The sequence below is a fragment of the Pempheris klunzingeri genome, chromosome 5 (genome assembly GCF_042242105.1).
Source record: "Pempheris klunzingeri isolate RE-2024b chromosome 5, fPemKlu1.hap1, whole genome shotgun sequence".
Taxonomy (NCBI): Eukaryota; Metazoa; Chordata; class Actinopteri; order Acropomatiformes; family Pempheridae; genus Pempheris; species Pempheris klunzingeri.
In genome coordinates this window covers 25,658,945-25,681,141 of record NC_092016.1, presented here as the reverse complement: position 1 = coordinate 25,681,141, position 22,197 = coordinate 25,658,945, and the positions used below count along the sequence as shown (strand labels likewise).

General features: G+C 41.7%; 1 protein-coding gene across 1 annotated transcript in view; it reads right to left on the bottom strand.

The window, feature by feature from the left end:
* The window catches only part of ndrg4 (NDRG family member 4), a 50,121-nt gene that overhangs the window by 27,239 nt on the left and 685 nt on the right, over nucleotides 1-22,197 (bottom strand). The gene's annotated exons all lie outside the window — the stretch shown is intronic.

Below are 22,197 nucleotides of genomic sequence, written 5' to 3'. Positions count from 1 at the left end.
ATGGAATGTTGCACTGAAGCGAACTAATCTCAGCAGCTGATGAGATGAGGAGCTGACCGAAAATGGGAGGAGATTGAATCAAGATGGAAATTAGTTTTTGTGGAAAACCTGCATTGATTTATTGAAAGATTTATCGGCGCAAATGATTTAAAAAAAATACACACACACACTTTAAACGTAAAAAGACACCAAGAAACTTGATGATGCAGAATCAGCTATGCTTTAAGCCAGAGGTAAATCCTTGAAAGGTGCTCTGTGGAGTTTTCTTGTACACAAAGCGATGTTTACGTTCGGTGGTAAATCCATCGTGTGCGTCTTTGTTCCTTCCCCGTAAAACATTTGCCTGGAAACCATCAAACTACGGGGCTGATTGCATGCCAGCATTCTTCTTCTCTCTGCCTTTGCTGATATATTGTTGTGGTTCTTGGCGCATTACTACAAATGTAGATCACTGGAATGATGTGAAACCACTGAGAGTCACCCACATCCGTGCACTGCATGTCTGGTCCAAGTGCATGAAACAAACAAACTGGGGTCGCGCTCATTAAAGCATTACTTTATCACACTACTGGAGGGCAGAAAGCTCCACAGAGTATCTGCAATTGTGCTGGCGTTTGTAGAGTGTGTGTGTGTGTGTGTGTGTGTGTGCGCAGTTTACATAATACTCCTGCAGTCCTGCCATGAGTTTGATTCAATGGATGATGAGGCATTAATGAAGGCCAGGTGAAAATTGTGTTTTTCTGTCCACCAGAAACTTTTTCAAATCGAATCCCTGTGAAATCTAAAATCCTAAATCTTATTGTTTTTTCCAAAGTTCAAAGTACAGTATCTCCAAAAACAGTCATGTCATGTACTGCTCCAGTTTGTGAGATAACAAAGAACTGGAGTTGACATAGATGCTGACTGACCGACATTCCTCCAGTAAAAGTGGAGCTTAGAAGCGCGCAGACTACTGCCCCAAAGATAACAAGAGGACCGTGGCTCTAATTACACTGGCCTTTTATGTTTGAGGACACACACACACACACACACACACTCAGCCATAACACACAGTAACACACAAGGACACTAATACACTCCAGCATACCACACACACAACAGTGGGGTCAGACAGCATCAGTGCAATAACACTGCTAGATGATGACATTGGTTCGCCAACACTGGAACACAGAAGAACACAACACACACACACACACACACACATTTTATCACGTGACTGAAGTACTGTTGGCCTCAGTACACATTTACAGTAAGATTACAGTTTACTCAGGGACTACTTTTCTTCATTTAATGGGAAGTTAGAGAAGTGCATGATGGGAGAGTGAGTTGAGGTAAGAATCACTTTACAACAGATAACTCGTATCATTCCTCCAAGGGCCAGTTCACTCAGACCTGCCCCCTGTTACTGTTGTTACACCAGTCAAACTATCCATTCTCATCACAGACTCTATATGAGACATGGATGTAACCACTGTGACATCACCTGCTGGTTTCTGTGTAGTTTGTCCATTATTTTGGCCAAGATGGCATTTTCATCTTGGTTTTTTCGGAGCAAAGAGAGAAGCTTGATTTTTTTCCCACTGGCATTCTGCAAAGACCCGCCTCTGATTGGTTGGGCTCAGGCATGACCCGCCTCTGATTGGTTGGGGTTAGGTGTGACCCACCTTTGACTGATTAGTAACATAAAACATACCCTGCTTTATCTGCTGTTTTACTCTAAATGAAACCATATTTTCCAAAATGATGATGCTGTGCTGAAGAAGACATGGATTTAGCAACTGAGACCACAAACTCACCAGGAAAGTGTTTACTGAGGTAATAAATCAGGTTAGATGAAGGATTATTTTGTTATAGATTTCCACATAATTGTACTTCTTTTCAGAAACACTGAAGTCCCCCCTGTTGCCCACTAATGTTTCTAATAAGAAAGACTGCAGGTTTAAGGCACTTTAGCATTGGCTTCACTGTTCAGAGGAAAAGTGGAAACTCTTTTATACAGTTTGTGATTCTCACACAGCACATTTACAGAGGAAACAGGGCAGATTTGCCATCCATCCATTGTCTATACCGCTTATCCTTAAGGGTCGTGAGGGGGCTGGAGCCAATCTCAGCCGACAGTGGGCGAGAGGCGGGGTACTTTATGGACTGATCGAACTAAAACATGGAGGCAGACAATCACTCACACTCACACCTAGGGGCAATTTAAAGTCACCAATTAACCAGCATGTCTTTGGACTGTGGGAGGAAGCTGGAGGACCCAGAGCACGGGGAGAACATGAAGGGTTCAAGGCTCAAACCACAAACCTGTCGGCCAGCCCACAGTGCTGCCCACAGATTTACCAGTAATAAGAAATTGATCATAAACAATGGGTCCTTGATTTCAGACAGAACCCAACAAAAGTAGCACCAGTGATTTCATCAGCTGTGGCTAGCTTATAGACATTAGCTCCATGTCAGTGAGTTGGTTTAAAATGTAACGTCAGCTCCATGAGTTGATTAAAAACTCCAGATCTAGTGTCCAGCTGACTGGTTTTAAAATAACTGTAGGAAATAATGCTAGGTTAGCAGCAGCACAGCTTTCCTGGATCTATACTCTCTGTCCGGTCTGAGGACTGCCCTGAGTTACTGTAAGAGAGTTTGCCGCTGAGTTTTTAGGATGAAAATGCTTTTAGCAGCACAAACAACACTCCATTCACCTCCACTGAACTATCTCTATGGATAAAACATTTTGGTGATCTGGACTTGCAACCCCTCCACAGTGGTATCAACATCACCACACAACATCTCTTTGTCTCTTCCCTTCTGTCTCATTCCATCCTTTTCTATATCCCCCCCCCCAACCTCATTTGTCCTCTGTCGTCTTTCCTCTCTCCTCTCTCTGGCAGTTGAACAGCATAATCTGTGTTTTTATCTGACACCATTAAAGAGACACAGCCCAGATGCCACTCACAGTCGCTCCCAGCAGCTGACGAGGTGTGTGCTTGTGTGTGTGTGTGTGTGTGTGTGTGTGTGTGTGTGTGTGACCCTAGAGTGTCGGAGCCTCGCTGCAGACGAGGGGAAATCCACCCGTGGAAATGTACATCATCCCAGACAGATTTTTAAAGTAAAGCTGCACCTGTCAAAGCTAATATGTGACTAATCTGTGCCACCGGCTACAAGACACAAGGTGACTTTTATGAGCACAGAGAGTTTGCCAAAGCCTTTGGGTCAAAATGAGCTGCATTTCATAACGGTGCAAATAGCTCTGAAGTAGACAGTGTATTCCAATCATCCTGAGAGGCCCGTTCACGAAGCGACGGCTTTTTAGAATAATATGTTTTTATGGTTATGAAAACATTTAAAGTGTCTTTATGTGTCAAGTATTCAAAGAATGAGGACCAGTTCGTCAAAAACAAACGAAATAATGCTGCAACTCTGCAAAAAATCTGGAACATCGTAGTGTCCCTGTACTGCTGCTGGGTTTGAGCTTAACACATCTCTGATTGGTCACTTTCAAACCAGGATCAGGCCTGAGTTTGGCTGTGGGAGGTTTGATGTGGAGAGGAGGGGAAACTACTGAGCTACTTATATATAAACTTGTATAGACTAATTAATTTATCTGAATTCAGAGTCTCCACCACTGTAACTGTTATGGAGAGGTTATTCTGGTTCTGTTATTAATTAATCCTAATGAACAGTTTAGCAGAGCTCCCAAGGACATTTTTTTCAACTTTTATTTATTTATTGGTCACCAGGTCAAGTCTCTTTTGGCACTTATATCTCAAATAAGTCTTGAGTCTGACTCGAGTCTGTACAGACAGCACATCACCATTACAAAAGATGGGCTTCAAGGGATTATAGGATTATTTTTTTGTAGTTTTGATTTCCTTGTCTTTGGGTAATGATGACAGTGTAATATGCCAACTGCTGGGAAGCGTTTTTTTTTTTTTAGCCGTGTTGCCATGTTCTTCTATGTCTGATTAACCTCACAACTCAGGGTACCTGCATCTTATTTTACACACAAAGGAGATCAAACCAGCCCGTGTCCAAAAGCCTTCATCAGAACGAAGTGTGATGTGGTGTCTCAAATAGATCACAAAACGTTACACGTGACATGTTTTATCAGTCTCGGCTTTACTGGCTTCTTAAGCTTTAACTATAAAATCTTACTCCATCTTATCAGTGCTGTGCTGCTATCCTAATGAGGAATCAATGGCGGCTTAGGTTTTTTTCCACATCAAACCTGTAACATTTAAAAATATGAAAACATAAAACAAAAAAAAAAAACCCTGCTGTCAACAGTTGATCTGTCAGCCTTGAAAACCACACACATGTAGACTTAAGAGGAGACCTAATTTTGTTTTTCTCCCCTTTTCTCCACTCTTTTTTTTACGCCTTCCCCTCTCTCTACACCCTCCCTCCCGTCGTGAACAGTTTATTAAACGTGTGAGTGTGACCTTTCCGAGGCCACTGGAACGGAGCCATGAGGAGTATTAATATGAGAAGAGAGGGCAAACAACACCAGCGCTCTTCCTCCTGCTGCCTCTCTTTATAGCTCTCTGTCTGCTGTTTCCCTCCGTCATCACTTTCCTCCTTCATCTCCACTTCACTAATCCTTTAACTTCCTCCAAAAAGCATAAATCAGTGATGTGTTTATATTAGTCATATTTTTTTTTTACTACTCTGTATTGACATTACACTGCAGATAATGTTTTGTACCGTACTAACGTCACACACGTTTTCTAAATTGAATTGTTCACTAAGCCTGTCAATGCCTCCATTCCCCACTGTTTAGGCGACGGCGTAGGGAGGACGGGGACGGGGTGGATGGATGGATGTGTGTATGTGTCCCTTATGAAGGCAAAAGTTAACTTTGATTTATTTTCTCTGACTTATTTTACGTCACACTAGACAACTCAAAAGATCAACTCAAAATGCATCAGACAGTCTGAGAACCATCTGAAGCCAAACAGACAAAGAAAAGAGCTCCATCAACAGGCACTTGAGTGATAATACAAATAAAACGAACACTTTACCGCTTCACTTTATCTAAGAAAGCACAGCAATGAGCACTGAGCATGAAAGATGCAAAAAAAAAAAACATCCTAAAGGATTTATCCTTAATTCACTTCAATAACAACCCCTTCCTCCACTTTACAGTGCTGCCTCCAGGACCATCTGCGCACATCATACTGGATTTTCTCTAAATTTGCATCACTTTAAAAACATTTTTTTGCATTACTGTGAAAACAGTTTCTCTCCCATGGTTTGGGGGTTTATTGATCTATAAAAAACTTCACACACAACTCACGTATGAGACACGCACAGCTCGTCCTCACGCTGGAAACAGCAACAGTGATTGATTTTTCAAGGGGATTTAAAAAACAACAATATGTATAAGCGGCATCCAGAGGCCGAAGCAATTATGTCGGGAGCAAAGGAGGAAGTCATGTGGCACAATCTAAAAAGCAGCAAAGTCCATTTGAGAAGGCGGCTGGATGGGTCAAACAAAGGACCTTTATTGATGATGTCCTGTGTGAAACCAATTTTTAATTAAATCTTAATTAAAGAGTTTGGTCTAGGCCTGCTCTTTATGGAAAGATAACACTGTTATGAACTCCATATAAATAAAGATTGATTGTTTGATTGATTGATTGATTGAAGATCACAAATGTCATGTAACTTCACTTCTGTAACTAAAATACAATTTTAGCACAAACTGTGATTTTTTTCCCTAAACTGAAGTAGTTTTGGTGCCTAAATCTAACCAAACTGTGACTGTTACTAAACATTAACTCACATCACATCACATAACTTATCTCATCCTAACCATCTTTCAGAGGGCAGATATGTCATTTTGGGTTTGGTCTTGACCTGAAGTGTTTTGGAGCATTTTATGAATTAGCGCCATATAAATCAGAATTGACATGGCTTGTTACAGTACGAGGACGTGTTGGACATGCAACATGTATTATATGTTCTCTATCACTGCATACACACACACATATACACGTACTGTAGATGGTATTATTAAGAAATTGTCAGTCTGAAGTTAAAGGAAGGCTTGACCATTTGTAATTATGGACTTTTATTTTTTATTATCATTTATTCATTTACTTTTGTATCCACACATGAGCTCGAGATGTTGTTTTGCTAACCTTGTACATTGATTGGTAATTGATTTCCGTGATCAAGTTTACTAATCATTTAGTCATTTACTAACACAGCAGACAGAGAGCATCTTAAGCATTCATTTGGTTTCATGTTTCTCATCACCTGAAGATTATAACTCCAGTATCCACTGCCCACTTAGCTCTATTTTGGTCTCCACCACGTCCTTGGACAGATATCTACGTCTGGTGCTGTGTAAGCTGCGTATATTGAATTAATGAGAGCTTTTTTTCCCCCCTGAAAACAGCTACTTACTGCTGGAAATTGATGAGAACCGAAATTTGTAGGATGTAAAAACCCAAACAGTCACCGGTAAAGATCCAGATTGATCCATTTATAACATAAACATTTCAATTAGTACTTTTTTACGTTAAGGCTTTAAACTCTGACTTCAAAAGATACTTGTTAGAGCACAAGCATGCAACATGGCCACTCGGTGTAGGTAAGAGAATAAATATGTTGTTTCCATCCAGGTGTCACGTCTGCTGCTCCTGCCTCGCCGTTCCCTGCTGGTAAATCTCTGCTTGTCTAACAAACGATGTCTCTGCTTCTTTTTTTTGTCTCTGTTGGCTGAATATGTTGCCACTGTTTGACAGTCAGGTTCTTCCAACTCTTTTCACACGCCCTCCTGCTCTGTCTCCTAGCATCTCATCCCTTCTTCTTGCCATCTTTTGACATCTTTCTTTGTCGTCTTGCCACTTTTTTCTTCAAAGCCTGTCTGTCGCTTCAATTCTTTCCTTCTCGTCTTTCTCCTGCGTGCCATATCATCCTACCATCTCTTGTCTTTTCCTTTTGCTCACTGCACCCCCTCTCATCCCTCTCTTTCTCACCATCTCTATTCACTCTGACACGCTTATGTAAGGCAGCTGGTTGTGAAATCAATTACCATTGCATTACACCGGCTATATTTGGCCTCATGACGCCACTGCTGCCGCTGGAAAGATACCGCTGCTGTCCTCCTTGGATTTAATGCTTTACGTGATGTGCGACTGTGGTATTTTTGTTGTTTTGTTGATAAGAGATGTCAATGCATGTAGTTGGAAAACCACTGTGTGACTGTGTACTTCCTGTTTCTAGTCTTTCTTTCTTTTTGTGGGCCTTTAAATCTGGTCACATCATCACTTTAATCGAGCGCCTCATTTAAAGAATAATCACCACGTAGCACAATTTGGTTTTTGTGTTGTTACTGTGGTATGTCAGCTGGCACAGCTGTAGTCTCCACCACCCTCCTCCAGCTGCTGAGGACTGATGGCCAAAAGATGATATAGCTTTTTATCCAGCGCTGTTTTGATTGTCACTGTTCACTGTCATCTTTTAAATGTATTTATTATGGATAGAGGACATGGCCTTATATATATATATGTTTCTCCTTTTTTTATCTTGTTATTAGTCTTGTCCTCATCTTGTTCTTATATTTAGTTTTCTGTTGCTGAGAGTCACCAAACATAATTTTGCTGTATGCCTACAATGACACATCAAGAGTCTTATGCCTTATGGTTCTTACAAACACTGCAGCCACTAAGAGACACTAAAGGGGCCTTTTGGACATCCACATGTGTGAAAGAAAACATTTGATAAGATTCCATGACGCACATGCTTCTGCATAGCTTCATGTGAGCCTGCTAATGTGATGACGGCAGCTAACGTGTTGGCAACTTTTATACTTTGATTCTTATACTCTTGTGGCTCGTGCTGCGTCATGTCACCCAAACATAACTGAATTCTTTATCTTTTTATTTAAGAATCCACGACCTGCTGTGTGTTGTGTCTGAGGGACAGCGCTGCCAATAAGGCCATTGAGTTGAGCAGTGAGGTATGCGGCCATCACAGTCCACTCTCCACAGTGCAGGGGACTAACTTCAAAGCCTCTCTTCATCCCGCAACCAACCGTGGTCAGGCAGCCAAAGTGTCAGTGGGTGAGAAGTTATTTACGGACCTGTTTTCTATGTCCTCTCTTTCATGAAGGAACACTGCCAAAAAAAGAGCTTTGTCTCTCAGAACAAATGGGGTTTTTTTTTCTAGTTTGGGGAGAAAACTGTGTGCTTTTAAGGCAGAATGTTGAGGAGAACAAAATGGACCTGTCCTCTTTTCTTCTCTCTCCCTCTTTTTTTTTTTTTTTTTTTTTCCTTTTTCGTTCTCAGACGGGGTTGCTATGACAACTCAGCTTGTAGTCCCATTGGGTCTGGCTCACCTTCTCTTCAATGTTTTTTTTTTATAATACACACCATTTCCCGCCATCTTCTAAGACCAGCTTGTCAGGATTTGTTACTTTGTACTTTTCGCTTCACGCTGGGTTATTCACAAAGAGCTGACACCGTAGTATGAATACTATCTGCACTGTTGTTGTATTAACTGGTAGAAGTGACATCATAGCTCTCCCCTCTCCTGCTCTAAATTACACATAATGTCTCTTTTGTTCTACCTTCACAAGTGCATCTTGCCAAATTACACCTCTCATCATCGCACCATAGTAACCTTTTCTCTTTGCCTTTCTCTTTGTTTTCTTTTCCTCCTCCTCATCCTCCCTCCCCCCAGTTCATATAGGGTCATGAGGCTCCATTTTTATTATCTTTGATTACTACTGTGATCTTTCTCGCAGTTCCGACGAAGGACGGAAAAATGTAAACATATTAAACATAAGATTTGAGCATGATCCCCGCCTCACGCTGTTCCCAGCCGTGATCTAAATAGACGTTTTAAATCTAAAACAGCTAGTCTTTATTTCTGTGTTAGATTAGAGCTTTTTTGGAGCAAACAACACATTTCACACCAAGCATGTCCAGACTGGCTCACGAAGCTGCCAAAACCCCACAATGAGGCGATTCAGCAGAAAGTAAAACATCAACAAAGAAGGAATTTCTACACAACTTCTACAAAACTCAGTGAACTACAGACACTAATAAACTGATTTTACATTCATGTATTACAACGATTCATAATCAACAAAAAGCATCATAATCATCATCTGCTGTGTGATGAAGTTCACTTCAGCAGTGATTTGTGCTCGACTATATAAAAGATATATATTTTCATTTGTACCGGAATAAATGGATGTTTAAAGCAGGATTGAAGTGTGGAACAAGCTGAAAACACCTTGATGTTCCATCATTATGGTTAATGTGTTTGCAAATAGTTGCCAGCAGACACAGTCTGACATTAGCATTCAGTTGTGTTGTCGACTATCCGAGTCCAGTTTTCACTCTCCTTCCAGCATCTGTTTTGTACAGAACCGGTTCCTACGGGAAATATCTGGCTCCTCGGCTGCTTCGCAAATGCCGTGCATGTTTTCAGTTTGACTGTCTGTGGTTTTGTGGTGGGCAGGTGGTGTACAGTAACATCTTTACTGAAAACTGCTGCCTGCTAAAGGAGGCTGATGAGAGCAGGGTTGCAAAAAACCAAAACAACGAGCTAAAAAAGGCCAAACTCTCAGTTGAGCTGAGCTGAGAGAGGTAGGTGACAGTTCACCAGCCTCACCCCTTTTACATTATACATCACTTGACCCACTGTTAATATAAAATCATTGACTTGGATATCGCCCACTGTCTTCACATGTGTTTGTTCACATGAGAACATGATGCCAGAAAGAAAAACAGGGTTTACCATTTAAATTCAAACTTTCATTACCATCAGTGGCATAAAATGGTAATATTATTATTTATCACAATTATCTCTGGGACAATATATCATCTGACAAAAGTAGCTATCGTACCAGACCTAACTAGTGCAGGTTTAGATTTTAACATTTAGTAATATTCAGTTTTTCATATCTATAACCATCATCTACGCTGACTGAAGATCAGAGCCCCAGTCGTCCAGTGACCGTGGGGATCTTTAAGGGACCGTAAAGAGGCTCAGAGAGAAGCTTCCCACCTGTCAGACAGAAAATCAGTGGCACAACCATGTGGAGGGGAAGCATCGGATCTAATATACAATCACTGAATCAATACCTGGAAACCGGGACAGCACAAAGAGTCAGAGGCAGAGCGAGCAGCAGACAGGAGGGCCGAGTTAGGAGAGAGATTTTCACTGGCAAGACAGGCTCTGAGTGGTTTGTCTATCGTAAGAAAATAGTAGCAACTACGTCAATAAAAGCACCAGAGCCGAAACTTTGGTGGGATGTGAGTGTCACACTGAATGTTCTTGCTTCCTTTTATTTCTATAGTTTGCTCAATATACCAGAAAAGCTGCTCAGTCAACGATTCCAACACATTGAGTAAAGCTGCTCGTCTCTCTTCACTGGTTCTGTCAGGCTGCGCGGTTACTGACTCTGTTCAGGTGTATTAATTAGACATATGGCTGCCACACTTCAAAGCAGATAACAGCCCGCTGAAGGACACAATGCTCTCTCTCTCTCTCTCTCTCTCTCTCCCTCCCTCCCTCCCTCCCACTCGTCCCCTTTAATGGGATCACACACCACTACCTGGATGCTTCTGTCGGATGATGAGGACCAGTGAGTGGTAAAGTAACAAGGACACAGAAACAGAGACTGCTACAGCTTTACTTTAGCTGGATATTTTTTTAAAAAACCCAGCTTGTATCTAACCCCCACCCTAATCCTAACCCCAGAGAAACATAACCACCACCAGCAGTACAGCAGTGTGGCCTTACCCTGCATCTAACCACCTGGGTAACTACACTAAGTAGTGACTAAGTAATCCCTCATTATATCATAAATTCCTGTTACTTGTTGCTTATTTAATCCCACATTAAAATGTAACTGCTCAGTATGATGCACCACCGGGGTGCAGAAAAAGAGCAACTAATGTGTAATTAATGAGTCGTTACGAGTTTTTTTGCTGTTCAGCAACTGATTCAGTTAATCACAAACTACTCATGAAGAAAGTGGTCGCTATGTCTATTTACAGACATTTATGATCATCATTTATTGGGAGGTGTTCATCAGGTCGCTCCCGATTTGTTCCATTGCTGTTTTGGTTTATGACCAAATACCTGCGAAACAAATGATATTCCCATCAGCCTCAGCTGTGCTCTGCGTTCGCTGCTAATAAGCAAATCTGAGTGAGTCAGTGCATATGGCTAAACATGATACCTGCTAAACATCGACATGTTCCCGTTCCCATTGTGAGCATGGAAGCTACAGGAACTGCTTGTTACAACACAGACACTGGAAATTGAGTCTGGAAAGGCTGAAATCAATAGAACCTTTGTCTACTGCAGTTCTGTTTCAAGTCATCTTCACTGAGCATTTGTCTGACCCAATTTCATGGTCCTTGTTCAGCCAGCTCAGGCCTTGGAATGAAGCAGAATACAGTGGATATCTTCGCCCGCTGATTCCTGGAAAGTCCGCTTGGCAAATCAATAAAAGCAAACGTCAAACGGTCCGGTGCGTTCATTGTGCCACTGTAGCTTGAGGTGATCTACTGTACTCTATATGTTACACATTGCATTTCAAAAGCATTCACTTCCTACTTCACCCTTAGTCACACATCACAAACAAATGCATTCATGCTCGACAGTTATCGGCTCATTCATGGCTGTGTGGCAGCCAGCTGAGTAGTAACAGTCAGTCATAATTATACAGGTGCACAGCAAAGCCATTGTAGGCTGACAACTTCTAGCTGCATCACACCCACTATATGGGCAGTAGGAAACGACATGCTTCAGTATGTTTCTGCTCACACACACTCACACACAGAGTACATATATCCTCTTGCTTAACTTGATGTCTCTCAGTTGCTGGTGTTACTGAACTAAGTGGAAGTGATTCGTGGAGGAGCTTCCTCCAGGAGATGTTAATCCTGACTGACAAGCCTCGGCAGTCCCTCCTACACATCACCATCACCTAACATGTTGGTCTGTGCACACACACACACACACACGTGCAATATGAACAGATCCACCTGCTGGCGCATGTGTTCGTATGCACCTTATAGCCAGTGCTGTAATCACAACACTGCTTACAAGTGTCTTTAAATGGCAGTTAGCAGCCCAGCTCTTCCCACCATTCAAAATGAAGCATTAATTATTTATAGCTGCTGAATGTCTAGAGGAGCTGTCTCTGGCGAAGAAGCTACCCAGAGCAGAGATATCTATGTCGGAGGGTTGGATTAAATATTAAATATCAGCTATCAGCTCCAGACTGAAACCCTTAGCAGCACTTTCTCCTTCTGGCATGAAAATCTTTCTTGTCAGCGCTGTGAGATAAAAGCTCTGTGTCACTAAAACACATCGCACACGGTATCCAAAAAGTCAGCTGCACAGGCAGTAAGAGAAGCAGACTCATTGCTGGACTGAACGCTGCGTCCTTTCGCATTCGTAAACAGCCAGCGAGCCGATTCCTGTGCAACAGAAGAGAAGAAGGAGGGCACAGGGAGTGTCCAGTCACACAGTGGTGTGCTCACACTTTAGACAACACTCTATTTCTGCCTTAGCTCTCAGTGGTGGCATGAGAGTCAGGGTGTGAGAGGGCGGTGTCCCCTCAAGGGTCTCCGTTTCTGCTGGGAGTTATTACAGCAGCCGCTGTGCAGGGGTCAGGTTAATGTCAGTTTCCAGTGGTTAAGAACACTGAGCCTCTGTAATCTCCAGTCTTCTTTATTCATTCACTTGGAGTACTGACAGGTTTCTTAAGGACAAATTTAAAAGCTTTAAAGATCCCTTTAATGCTGCCTGGAATTCAATTTAAAACCAATTTAAAATCCCATATTAAATAAATCCCACTATTAACTGACTGAATATAAATTGTAAAAAACCTAGAAAATTCTAAATTGGTTTTTAAGCCAACATGGACCTACTTGTTATTGTACTTAATTGGGGGATCACACACCTCAAAATAATTGAGCTTCCCAACAAAGTGCAGTCCTTCTGGGCTGTCTTACAGATTTCCATTATGGTATCATTTTATGTCGGCTGACAATCAGTTTTAGTAGCCTGGTATTTTTAGCCCTGAACCTTGTCTGTGATCTGTCCCTCCTGTCTGTTCTGTGGCCCAAATAAGAGACCAAACCAGTTACCCTAAATTCTCACATAAAAGCATTTTCAAGATTAAAAACCTAACAACAAAGTGGAGGCTGGATGAAATGCATTATCCCGTATTATCAAGACAACATGGAGGAAGTAGTGAGCATTAACAGGGAACAGGGGAAATTAGGAATAAAAGCCAGTCTGTTATACAAGCCTGGTTCTCCCTGCTGTTGAGGCAACAAATTGAGACTTAACGTTTTAAAGTGAATCCGCCACTGTGATCACAGCTGGCATTTGTGGGATCAGGGTGAAAGCTAAAAAGTGCGATATCACAAGTGGAGAGGGGTGATAAAGCCAGTGGACCGACTCAGTAACGTCCATTATCCAGCAAATACAGAGCTAGCATTAGCCACCATAAGCTAACCTCTGAAAATTTGGAGTTGAGCAAACGTGTCTTTTCCAGAATGTTTGAATTCTCCTTTCAAAGTTTACAGTCTGGTCTTCTAGATTTTATTTTACATATTTTATACAATGGCATTTGGGATACTTAACAGCAGAGTCTGCACCATGAGGGGGCACCAGGGGACATTTACATCTCTAACCTGATATTTCATGCCCACCTCACCCACGACTAAAATGTTTACGCTGGTCTGAAGTCCGGTAAGTTCCGCGCAATCTTCTTTTATGGATCATGTTTGTAAATCTGTCCATCGATGAGGACAGGATCAGACAGCAGCAGCATTTTCCTCCGTGTAGGAAACCACCTAATGGTTTCAATTTGAGGCAGCAGGGATTTGGTGTCCCCCCTGGTAAACAGTGGGACGCACTTCATTGTACTAAACACATGATGGAATATACTAACTTTATATATATTCAAATTTATGACGTATTTTCTTATTTAAAAGCCCTGAAAGTGAGCCAGTAAGCAGCTGCTTTGGAGAAGTTAACTCAAAACACAGGATGTGTCAGACTTTTTTTTTCTTGTAAAGTTGAGAGGAGTTTTAAAGGGTGACTCAGGAGGTAGAGCTGGTTATTTATTGATCACAGGGTTTATGGTTCAATCTCCCTCATCCCGCTGTCAAAATTATTGATAGATGGTAAATGGTCTGTATTTGTACGGCACCTTTCTAGTCATTTCAACCACTCAAGGCAGTTTTAACATCACATCCTCAGTCACCCATTCACACATCATTCATTCAGGAGGAATCTAAGTTGGAGGAGACTGTTCTTTCACACACTGGAGCTGCTTCAGGAGCGAGATGGGGTTCAGTGTCTTGTGTCCCAGTGTCCCAAGGGCACTTCGACATGCTGACTCATCGAACCACTGACCTTCCGATTGAGGGACGACCCACTCTACCTTAGAGCCACAGCCATTTACTATTACTATATACTGGTAGAGTTTGAATGATTATTGCAGCCCCTCAAAAGTGAAATGAAATACTGCCCTATGTGTAAATATAGTGGTAAATGTATTAGTTAAAGAAATCAGATTTGGAGTTTTTTGAGTTTAGTGTCCGGACACTTTATTAACACTACAACCTGCATGCCAAGAATAATTTTATGCTTAACTCATCTGAATCCTGCTCTGATGTATATCCTAAAATATGTTCCCACTTCTGAAGGAGTGTGCTGATTGGTTGAAGAGCTGCCACTGCCTGAGGTGAGATCAGTGTTTAATATGAAGCCCACTCATGTCCGGGTTTGCATATACTTATTCTACCTTGTTGGAACCATGGACAAGAGGCCAGTGGTACTCAGGTGGCTGAGCACACTTTGAAACATCACTCCACACAAAGTTAGGGATGAGTTCACAGCTGGGACTTTGCTCAGCAAATCCATAAGCAGTGAGCATAGTTTGATAAGACAACCTTACCAATGTGGAAACCTGCACAATCCTGTGTCACATCAGCATAAAAGCTACACCGTAGCTGTTACCTCCACTATAGTGTAATATCATGGCCTAAATATTAAGAGTGAACTGTCAGTTATGTTGCTGTAAATTTAAACAGGCACAATAGCCCAAGGTAAAAAAAAAAAAACTATTCACACCAGCCTGAAACATGTTGGCTGGCAAACAACTCCCCAACTCCCTGGAAAATTTGCGCATTTAGCTGTTTTCTATCTGTTTTCGTTCCTTTGTCAAGTCAGCGTCTGAAGTCACCTGGAGGGTAGATCATTGTTTTTCGTGCAAATTCCACCTTGTTCATTACAGTTGTTGTTAAGGGTGCAACAGATAACAAAGCTCATGGCTCAGATCTTTTATAATTTATTCATTTTGATATTTACTATCCTCTGTTTACTTAATAATACTTTGTTTTATCATAAATAATCTCGATTTTCTTGTGTTTACTTGGAGATTTTTCCCATTTTAAGTGGTAGCAGCAAGGTCCAGCCTATAACAAATACCGAATGGGACCTCAGCCATCATGTTTGTCCCTCTAGAGGCTTTTAACATATATTGACAGTATTCTGTGCAGAAATGGACTTCTTAGTGGCTTTGCAGTTGCTGCTATGAATCTAGACAAATGTTTCTAAATCCAAAACCACATACTACACCTTTACATTTTAGACACAGCCTTTATCTTCAAAAGTATGCAGACACTCCTTCTAATAAGTATGTTCAGCTGCCTAAGCCACACCCATTGTGACCAACAGGTGCATAAAACAAGCACACATGTAATCTCCTGCAACAAATGCACTAGAATGGGACCTAAAAGATATTTTGGTTCCAGTAACATGACACGTGATAAGATATCAATCACTCATGTCGAGTTGCTCTACCTACATGTGTTCGTGTACACAGAACGGGTGTTGCGCTGACGGAAGTAGCATCTAAGAATCGTTTCTTTTTTGGTTTTACTCCCCCCAGATGAAGCAGGAAGCACTGTCAGCAAAAGCACTGTTTGTGAGGAGCTTCATGGGATGTGTTTCCAAATAGCAGAACATAAGCCTAGAATTATGGTGGTCACTAGAAAGGTGTTGTTTCTGGAGCCACAGCACCAACTGTTGGTGGTGAAGGAGGAATTATGTACCAATTAGGGGCCTAAATGTAATGTTCTTCCAACTTTGTCCGCAACAGTTTGGAGAAAGCCTTCTGTTTCAACATGGCAATGTCCCCATGCACAAAGACACATCAATAAAGAAAATGGTTTGGCCAGTTTGTTTGGGGAGAACCTGACTGGTCTGCAGAGAACTTGATCTCAACCCTATCCAACATCTCAGGGATGAACTGTCAACAAAAATTTGGACAATAAGTATTCATTGGTGTGCTTTTATCTCATTACTAAATTGTAATAAAAATGTAAATAAAGAAATATTGACAGCAAAAATCACGGCTAAATCTATGTTCATTAATCCCCCGATGAGTAAAGACAGGACAAAATAGTTGGCCCTGTTCTGGAGGACAACCAGAACAGCAGCCAATAGATTTATCATGGCTCTTTGACTGTTTCCATAGGGTGCTCTGACTGCTTCTTGCTGTAAATCTCTGAACTTTTCAGAAAGCTGCTGGTCACTGTTGGTCCTTGTCAGGAAACTATTCATATACTAGACGGGGCAGGACATGTCACCCAGGAAACCACGAAAATGGAGAAGAATCTTGTTTTGGCCTTGTCAGTCTATTCTGAGATTTATAAGACAGGAAGTATCGCAACAGAGACAGAAAAGCCCATTATGGGAGCAGATATGTTGTATGAGTCTTGTATGCATGCTTGTATGCAAAGTACAAGGTCAAGCATCCTCAGTTGGTGAAAAGCCAATGCCAGATAAACAGATACACATATGTATATAACATAATAAATAAAACAATAAAATGCAGTCGTGGAAACAAAACCCACGTGCAGCGTTTTTTTCTGTCAAGTGCTTCATCCCAACGACCCTGCCAGCGCTAAATGGACTAGATGGTCCTTACAAACAGTCCACAGGCTGTGACTTCTATCAGAATTCATAATACGGGGCGGTGATACATGAGCCGATCACAGAGGCCGATAATTTGTAATAATAATAATCTGTAACATCAATGCTGTCTGATAAGATAGCTTTGCACAGCCACATATGCAGAGGCCATAAAGGATTGTTGTGTTTTAGAAAAAAGTGACCTGTGAAGGATAGATGATTATATTCATCACGTTCTCAGTCTAGATGACTACACATAAGTTCAAGCTTACTTCTCATTGGAATTGTTTTCAGCCAGAAGAAATATCCATCATCAAAAGTTTTTACAGAATTATGAAGCTGTCTGAGAAAATGATGAATAACGCGTTCCCCTGACGACTCTTGACTAAAACAAAAGAAGAAGACAATGTAATCATATCACTTTAAAGCAACTAAAATTTTCAGTATGCAAGTAATACATTAATACATTAATGATGGACCTTCCTAATGCTCTTGTAGCTAAATGGGAGCCAGCTCCTGCAGCCAGGCTCCAAAGGTCTGGTGGAGAGTTAGGGCAGGATTAGCAGCGATGATCATTGTTTTGGGGGAACATATTCAACATTCAAACATGGATGTAATGCTGTGGTGCCCAGATACGTTTGGAGTTATAGTGTATGGTAATCGTAGAATGCAATTTATCTCTCTCAATTTATCTCTACTATCACGATAAGGCCACCAGCTACAGTCAGACACTACATCTTAGCATTATTCACCAACGTTAACACACCACGACTTGTATTTATTTGGCTCAAGCTGAATGGCACAGTTGGATCGTCCGCCAGCCACTCTGAAAAATGCCACCAAATGTCCACTCTAGTGGTTGTGTTTCTATGGTCCGCCCACAGGGCAGCAAGATGGATGCCAGCAGGGCAGACGGGCAGACAGTGTGTGGCTACCAGCAGTACACTGAGGGGAGAGGGGAGTGTTTGCCGGACTCCTTCCTGAACCAAACGGAGAACCAGATGTCAAGGAGCAAAGCTCAGTGGAGCGCACTGGGGGGATGAATGGTTCCCTGGTTTCCTTCAGAGACACATGGTTTTATTACTGCGTCCACTGAAAACAGGTCATAACCCAGAACCCCAACAGCAGCGACTGCCCTGTATTTTATTTCCAACCTGGGCTGCAGGTGTAAAGCCAAATCATCAATCATTCAAAGAGAACTTCAGAACAGATTTTGATGAAAATCTATCGGCCACAACCTTTAATAAATAAAGACAGATGAAAACGGGCCTTTAAAGGGTTGTAAATTCAAAATACTTGGTTGTTGCTTCCTCACAGACACTCAGATGGAGCTGAGAGGAATTGGAGGAGGTGACAGGGAAATGCACCACGTGTGTTATTTTTAGCTTGATGAATTACAACCCTGAGATATCAGGCTACTATTTTTGTTCTGTACAAATAACCCAATAATTAATGCATGACCATTATTAAGAAAAGTTCACATTTGTATTTCTGTACCAGTCCGTGTCTGGCACCTTTTCATATCTCCTTCTTCTTTTTTGCTGAGAGGAAGGTGCATTCAGTTTTGTGATGAAGAACGACTTCAAAACACCAATCATGTTTCCATATGTGATATGAAGCTGTTGCCTCTGGTGTGCCATCCTCTATTTTAATAGACGTCCTCCATTAGTGACCACAGCACACGGCGCAGACATTCAATAACCAATATGTCAGCAGCAGCGTTCCATTAATGAATGGATTCCTTTCACTCTAGCACATCATGACATCCACTCTGGAACCTACCATGACGTTTATTTCCTGTGATAGAAAACACAAAAAGTGTGTCTGTCTTCTTGGGGATGATGAATGTGCTGAGCATCACTATTTTCTTTGTCTCATTTACAAAAGTAATCATTATTATCACAGTATCTCTACTTTTTGGAGTTGTTAAGTTGAAGACGAACTATATTGCGTTACACACTGAAGCTCCATAACAAAGATGTCATCATTTGCATGCACAGATGTGAGGAACGTGCCGTTCCTTCCAGACTGACTGAGACAATCACACAGGACAGCCAGCCCCCCTGGGATGGCACATCAAAGCTGATGGGCGACAGAAAACAATAGCACACACATTGGGGAAAAAAACCCAATGTGTGTGTGAATTTGTGATGACACAACATGTTGTTATGCTCCATATTTCTCTGGGTACAGTAATGTCAACCAATGAGGGTGAGATTTACCTGAAAACCACCCAATCAAGCTGTGTCAGTCTTTATGCTGTTGAAAGATGGATCCAAAAGCTTATAAGAGAGCTACAAGGTTTGGTCCAATGCACTGGTGTGGATGGACACGTCTGGGGGGCTTCGAGGAGTCCTGCTTGTGGTTCTTCTTTTGGCTTGAAAGGGTTGTGATTGACAATAAGTGGCTCAAAGCATAGCTACTTGTTGAAAGTTTGAGTTTGGACAGGAAAAAGAAGAGTTTCGACAACTCTTTGGCTATTTTTTTTCACAAGCTCTTGATTTGAAACAGTGGTGTCATCAAACAGAAGCACTGGCGGCTATTTTTTACATTCAAAGTCTGAATTGAGCGGGTGTCAGTGAAGTCAAGTGGTCTGGCTAAGCTGATATAAAGAGATCATTATTTGTGGCATCTGGTTCTCATGTATATAAAAACATTAAAAGGTGGGACAAATTGGAATTCTTCCGACAAATTCTGAAGAATAAGGAAACCGTCTCCTGGAAAAGGCTGCTGCCAATTGTAATTTTCACGGTCTGGCTTTGCTCCCAGCCTAATTCCCCGTATCTGTTCCAGTATCTGTTGAGATTTTAAAATGATTTCTAAAGAGATATTTGTCAGATGGCAGATGGACTACTCAGCCTGTTGCTGTCCTATGCTTGTTTGTTTAATAACTAGATGATGAATTTTCATCGCGTTTGTGGGCTTTTGCCCATTGCTGGGGAATGATAATGTGAAACACTGGACTGACTGATCGACAGAATGGAACGGATGGACGGAAATGCCATAGATAAATCCACACAGGCTGGATAAAGGAGAGGCCTGTGTGGCACGGTATGGTACGTTATGTGGGCAGGTACAGCGGCTTCACGATCCTACGTACATGGTCTGCAGGAGGCTCTGTGGAACCGTGCAGCCAGCCTTGGGAGGGAAGTTCCAAAACAATCCAGGCCCCATCTAGCAGCGGGTATAAAAATACAAGAGACAAGATCTACTGTACTGGTGTTGGTGCATTGCAGGTGCAAAGGCAGTAATAAGATTCACAGAATTATAAGAGGAGACTTCATGCAATAAATCTACACAGAGCAGACAGAGGGTATCAATAGGATCCTGTTGAAATTACCATTAGAGAAAAGGGAGAGAAATGTAAAGGTTAACAATTATTAGAAAAGATTGAGGGATTGACACTATTCTAGTTATTAGATAATCTATGAAAAGTAGCTTGTGCATCCTTGAAACAACCAGTTTGAGGCCGTTAAAGCTGAAGTAACTGCGACTTTTATCAACCTCTATACTGGCCAGAAAAGAAGTGCAACGACAGACTGTAATTTACATAAATAATACTGTTGTCCCGTTTCTCAATAAACTCTAGCTAATTAGAGCAGAGATCCAACAGACACATCTAGCAAAGAGAAACACATCAGCATGCAAAACACGGCAATAACAACACTGCTTCTCCAGTGGCTCCCTGGCAGTGCCAACCGCCATTGTTTAGCTGTTGAAAGTGCCAGTGGGCGGGAGGGGGGGTGGGGGTGGGGGCTGAGAGTGGGGTTTTGGGGAATCCAAGGCACAAGAAGAGCTGTTCAAAACAGAAGGAACCAGAAACACGGAGCAAGCCTTGCAAGCCACGAATCTCAGAATCTTCTAAATCAATGATTCATGAGTGTTGATCAGCAACAGTATGAATCATAAAAACCATATTCCTCCTATTTTTTTTTTTACCTTAAAGTCATATCCAATAGAAGAGAAGTGATATTAGATAGATGATATTAGATAATGTAATGTCACAGGCTAAGACAGACATTGCACTGTCAGTGAGAAGAAGTGCACAAACACTGTAGATGTATGCTTGTGACGTATTCCAGTTCCGTGAGTTTTATTTATCTATGTATTTATCATTCAGAGTTCCTGTCACATCTGAAGCATCAGAGACATTTCCTGGACATGTCTAGTTGCTGTAGCCTTCTCCATTACAACAGTTGCTCCCCCCTTCAGCTTCGTTAAACTGATCGTTGCTGAGTGACGTAAAACACATCACGACCAGCGCACCAGTTTAGGAATGGTACTGGTTAGAATACAGAGAGGTGTGCCTGGCGGTGATGATTAATGTAATAATTCAAATTCAGCACAGCTTTTATTCTAGTTTCTTGCATGTTCATAGTAGTTAGAAGGTTCCAGTAAACAGTCGGCGACTGTGATCCAAAAACTCCATTCTCCACATATGCATTAAGTGGGGCAGTGATAAGGTGCGAGCTAACATTGCTATTTGGCTCCGTGTAGCTCATGCAGGAACAAAAGCTGGAGCGTATTGCTCTTTGTAAATCTATTTATAAACCCCAAGCTGAGAAACAGACCCGCTCCCAAAGGGAAGTCAGGCTCAGCTTCATGTGCTGAAGGAGCAGCACAGACGTGAATAAGTTTCATAGTTTAAGAATAAAAGGGTAAAATCGGGAGCAGAGGAATGTGTAAGAGGACTAAAAAATAAAGCAGGACACTGACAGTATTCAAGGTTTTGAGTGGGACACAACAAAATATATTTTGTGAATTTATATTTCTGCTTTTCCCAGCCAGGCCCTTTGAGAAAAAAATACAACTTATGTGAGTCTTTATTATGTGAGATGTATTATTATTAGTTACAATTTGTTGCATTTTAACAAGTGTGGCTATCCAGGCAGAGTCCAGGCATTTTAAAATACTGAAGAGTCTCTGAAAAAACACCCAACCACATTATTTTACAGTGACGTTATCGGTCATTACAGCCTCAGCCTTTCAGGTGTTGCCAGCAGCATTCAGCAAATGCAGGGAGATTCGGGGCACCGCTAACACAAGCCTGCAGCAAATTCAATCAACTTTTATGACTTCCACCCACTGTAGACTCATCATTCACTCAGACTTAGATCTGTGGCGTTTACTGAAAGTGGGAGGACATTTTCTAGATGCAGCAACTTAAACGCATAAAGCGAACTTTATTATATGTGTTCACACTGTACCAGAAGTCTACTGTGGATGTGATAC